Source organism: Triticum aestivum, chromosome 1A, assembly GCF_018294505.1.
Source record: "Triticum aestivum cultivar Chinese Spring chromosome 1A, IWGSC CS RefSeq v2.1, whole genome shotgun sequence".
NCBI classification, from domain to species: domain Eukaryota; kingdom Viridiplantae; phylum Streptophyta; class Magnoliopsida; order Poales; family Poaceae; genus Triticum; species Triticum aestivum.
In genome coordinates this window covers 14,717,267-14,723,077 of record NC_057794.1, presented here as the reverse complement: position 1 = coordinate 14,723,077, position 5,811 = coordinate 14,717,267, and positions in this window count along the sequence as shown.

Sequence of the window (5,811 nt, the reverse complement as noted above, 5' to 3'; positions counted from 1 at the left end):
CCTGCGCCGACCGCCCTCGCCGCGCCCACGACCACGCCTCCCCGGTGCTCCTGGTGCCCCGCTGCGGCAACCCCGCCGTGGCCACGGCCACGCCCCGCCCCGGGCAGGCTACGGGCGCCCGTCGCCCGCCTGCCCATTGGACCCGCACCCGTTTGGCCCTGGGCCAATGACATGGGGGCCCCACCCCCCTAAAAAGAACGGTTTTTATTAAAACAAAAATAAAAATAAAATGAAAATGAATTAAAACTAATTAACTAATTAGTTAATTAATTAATTAATTAATTAAGTATTTAATTAATCTAATTAATTCTGTTTAATTAACCCTAACCACTAATTAACCTAATTAACTAAGGTTAATTAACTTTGATTAGGCTAATTAAGTTAATAGAGTATGACGAACGGGACCCACATGTCAGGGTTGACTCAGTCAACCCCTGTTGACTGCTGACATCACTCTGATGTCATGCTGACGTCATCATTTACTATTCTGGATAATGTTGGATTAAATAATTAATTAAATTCCAGAAATTAATAAAATCTTTAGAAAATCATATCTTTGAATCCGTAACTCGGATTAAAATATTTTCAACATGAAAGTTGCTCAGAACGACGAGACGAATCCGGATACGCAACCCGTTCGTCCGCCACACACCCCTAACATATCAAACTCGCAACTTTCCCCCTCCGGCTCCTCTGCCCGAAAACACGGAACACCGGGAATACTTTCCCGGACGATTTCCCCCTTCGCCAGCATCACCCCATACTGCGTTAGAACACACCTAGCACCGCTCTTTGTCATGTCTTGCGTCGCCTTGCTTATGTTTGCACTGTATTTATTGTTTCTTCCCCCTCTTCTCTTCGGTAGACTACGAGACCGACGCTGTTGCTGCCCAGTTCGACTACGAAGTTGACGACCCCTCTCTCTTGCCAGAGCAACCAGGCAAGCCCCCCCCCCTTGATCACCAGATATCGCCTATTCTCCTCTATACTGCTTGCATTAGAGTAGTGTAGCATGTTACTGCTTTCGTTAATCCTATTCTGATGCATAGCCTGACATTGTCGCTACATCTGTTGATACCTTACCTGCAATCCTAAATGCTTAGTATAGGATGCTAGTTTATCATCATTGGCCCTACATTCTTGTTAGTCTGCCTCGCTATACTATTGGGTCGTGATCACTCGGGAGGTGATCATGGGTATATACTATACATACATACATACTATACAGATGGTGACTAAAGTCGGGTCAGCTCGATGAGTACCCGCAAGTGATTCTGATGAGGGGGCTGAAAGGACAGGTGGCTCCATCCCGGTAGAGGTGGGCCTGGGTTCCCGACGGCCCCCGACTGTTACTTTGTGGCGGAGCGACAGGGCAGGTTGAGACCACCTAGGAGACAGGTGGGCCTGGCCCTGTTCGGCGTTCGCGGATACTTAACACGCTTAACGAGATCTTGGTATTTGATCTGAGTCGGCTATGAGCCTATACGCACTAACCATCTACGTGGGAGTAGTTATGGGTATCCCGACGTCGTGGTATCAGCCGAAGCACTTCAGACGTCAGCGACGGAGCGGCGCGCGCCGAATTGGACTGGAACGCCACTAGGCTAGGTCTGCTTTCGGCCGCGTACGCAACGTGCAGGTGTGCTATGGGCGATGGGCCCAGACCCCTGTGCGCTTAGGTTTAGACCGGCGTGCTGGCCTCTCTGTTTTGCCTAGGTGGGGTTGCGACGTGTTGATCTTCCACGGCCGGGCATGACCCAGGAAAGTGTGTCCGGCCAAATGGGATCAAGCGTGTTGGGTAAGTTGGTGCACCCCTGCAGGGAAGTTAATCTATTCGAATAGCCGTGATCTTCGGTAACAGGACGACTTGGAGTTGTACCTTGACCTTATGACAACTAGAACCGGATACTTAATAAAACACACCCTTCCAAGTTCCACAGACAACCCGATGATCGCTTTTCCGCAGGGCGACGAGGAGAGGATTGCCGGGTAGGATTATGCTATGCGATGCTACTTGGAGATGTTACTTGGAGATGCTACTTGAAGATGCTACTTGGAGGACTTCAATCTACCCTCTTCTACATGCTGTAAGGCGGAGGCTGCCAGAAGCGTAGTCTTCGACAGGATTAGCTATCCCCCTCTTATTCTGGCATTCTGCAGTTCAGTCCACTGATATGGCCTCCTTACACATATACCCATGCATATGTAGTGTAGTTCCTTGCTTGCGAGTACTTTGGATGAGTACTCACGGTTGCTTTCTCCCCCCTTTTTTTTCCCTTTTCCTTCCTTTCTGGTTGTCGCAACCAGATGCTGGAGTCCAGGAGCCAGACGCCACCGTCGACGACGACCCCTACTACACTGGAGGTGCCTACTACTACGTGCTGCCCGCTGATGACGACCTGGAGTAGTTTAGGAGGATCCCAGGCAGGAGGCCTGCGCCTCTTTCGATCTGTATCCCAGTTTGTGCTAGCCTTCTTAAGGCAAACTTGTTTAACTTATGTCTGTACTCAGATATTGTTGCTTCCGCTGACTCGTCTATGATCGAGCACTTGTATTCGAGCCCTCGAGGCCCCTGGCTTGTATTATGATGCTTGTATGACTTATTTTATTTGTAGAGTTGTGTTGTGATATCTTCCCGTGAGTCTCTGGTCTTGATCGTACACATTTGCGTGCATGATTAGTGTACGATTGAATCGGGGGCGTCACAAGTTGGTATCAGAGCCGACTGCCTGTAGGAATCCCCCTTTCCAACTCCTTGGCCGAAGTTGAGTCTAGTCATTGCAAAACTTTTACTAACTTGGCTGTGTGCCTTACGGGCCCACGTCGCCATTGGGTGGTAGTAGGATCTTTTATTCCTCGACCTATGCTCTGGGACTCTGACATCTCTTCTATTCGGGTTAAACGATTTTTACTAAAATCTGACTTTAGGTTCTCGAAAATACTTTCACCCGGAGAGCCCCTTATTAATGATGATCGTCTGCGGCACGTGAAGACCCTGAAGATACTCTTCGCTGTTAACCCGAGAACTTATGTTCATCGCATTTGCAATTCCCCTTCCACCGTCAACCCTAGTGGATAACTACTTGCAGTTGTTATTCGTACATTCATCCCCAGTTGGTCTTGTTATTACCAGATACCTCGAAACACTCGTCGTTGTTTCGATAATCCTTTGAGCTTATCGCCTTGCTGTTCTTTGTCACCTGAATACCCCTATGGATAATTCTCGCACTTATTGAGTATCCGCTCATCCCCAGTTGTTCATGTGTTTCACAAAAGTCTTTAAAATAATATTCGATCTTCCGAAAATCCTCTGGAGCCTTTGGCTCTTGAAATTCTTGCTTGCTTGCATTATGGTTAATCCCATAAGTCTCGTAGTCTTAATGACATTCCTTGTCATTATCATTTTGAGTCTGTTGACTCAATATGTTTGCGAATACACGCAATCATCATTGATCCTTATAAATTACTTTTCCGGCTAAGCTGCCATTCTTTTAACTGGAACTGGTTCTCGACCAATCCAATTGTCTTTGATTGTACCCTAAGGCTATTCAACTTATCCACCCCTAATCAGAGCATTGCTTCTGATCCCTTGATTTGGAAATCATAATTCCTTTGCATTTGACAATTGAGTTAGTCAGTTGTTTCTATAATCTGATCTCCTTGCATTCTTCTTCCTCTAGTTGTGTACCGATACTCGTATCAGATCCTTTGTGGACCATCAAGTCCTTTCTTGGATTGTTATCCGACAGTGTCCTTCACATTTGATCACCTTGTGAGTTCTTCCCCTGATACATAATGCCTTTGTTAAGTTGTATCCTCTGCTTGGCCAACCATGCTCTGCTTTCGGGCTTGTGTTATTTACTCTTGAAACTTGTGGTATATGTTTCTAAGAAGCCCCTATGGATTGAACATATGCCTTCTCTAAACCGTGTGAACCCGAAAGTTTTCACGAGTCATACTCTTCTGGTGCTTCACCAGATAAAATTTCAACACTGCAACTTCATCGAACGTGAGAAGTGAATGAAAGGTTATGCATTGGAGAAGTGGGAGTCGACCTTGAACTTGTGTTCATGCCCATGGACACGATGTAGATCTTATCATTAAAGCTTCTCTTAAATAAATTATTCCTTTGGTATAAGTTCATCCTATATCTAGGATCTGGCCTTTTGCAACCGTGGTTCCGACCATGATTGTTCTTCTTTGATCTCATTTCTCGGACAAGTTAAAACAATTGTCTTCTATGGATCAATACACCAGTCCAACCTTTACTTTGATCTTGTGTCGAGTATTACCCCCTGGTATCTCGAGATTATCATGGAACTGCATAACTTTTTATGAGTTCTTCATCAAGTGCTACCTTCCCACTGATTCCAATTTTTCGCGGGCTCTGAGTTATTGAACACTCAAAGACACCGATAACTGAACCGAGCCCGCTCTACGGTTCAACAACTCTTCAGTAAGCTTCTATAAGTACGAGTTTGTACCCGATCACGCCATTCCTAGCCTGTTTGGCTATATCATTGTCGTGACGATTCTAACGGTGCTACCTGGTCCTTATTCTCGGAGCACCAATTTTCGACGATGAACTAACCTTACGTCGATTTTTCCTCGTCATACCCTTTCACCTTAAACAACAAGCTTGAGTTCGAGTTTGTGTCGTAACTGTGGTTCCAATAACCTCTTGCTTCATCATTCCTTTGACTTGATGTCGTCGCTGATTGACTACATCTGCATGAAATCTCTCGACAATTGTGTCGTGATCATCATCAACCTTATGAGCTCTTCCAGGAATTCAATTGAATTCATGATGGGTAATACCATCCTTGCCCCTCGATGATTCCTGTTCTCATCGACCACTTTATTGCCTTCCGTTCAACACAACTTGTTCGCGTTTTGTGTAAACCTTGAGGTCACTGCTACCTAGCAGTTGATCTTCCTTACCTCGGAAGTATTACCATCACTTTTTGTCAAGAATGTGGTGAGAATTTCACCACCTCTTAATAATTCTTGATATCTTAATACTTCTTGCCATCTTCGTTCATTCCTTGGTCCCCGTATTGTTTTCAACCGGAATACCGACAATGGAGCTATGACGTGTGAATTCAAAACTTCTAGCAACCCTATTGCTTTGAAGTGAATGGGCGATAGTTCATTCTAAGTCCTTCGCTAATTGAATCACCATTCTAACATTGGTCGTGCAACCTAACCCGTACTTCGGGCGCACCCTTCAACCAGTGTTTAATTGTGTATGTTTTCCTCGAGCATACTTCCTTATATCATTTGATCTAACAAATGTTATCCCATTGTTCACTTAATGGTGGAAATCCATCTTTTGGGAATCTCGGTGAATTGCCGTTGAGTTCACCAGACACCTCCTTGTCCTCTCCTTGGTGTAATGGTGAACTATTGCTTCAGAAACCCGCTCCCATAGTTCATTTCCCGAGAAGCTTGCAATGCCATTTCAACGATTTGTGTTGCACCTTTTCTTCTCAGACATCCTGAATCTCAGGTATCCTGACACCAATCGGATCTGAATCTCGGTCAGATATGATGGTTGGGACAACTTTCCAAGAGTTATGACGTTGATCCTTTGATGACCCGGTAACATGATGTCATGCCTAGCACCCCCCCCCCCCGGGCTGGAGGACCTATCATTATAGATTCCTTTTCAGCAAGGTTATCCATTCATCCATGAGGAAATTGTAAGACTTATTCTACAAGTTATTCTTGATGGATCCTTCGTGTTTCCAAAGTCTGATCTTCACCTGAAGACCATGTCACTGCTATCTCGAAGCATGTCAATGGTACTCC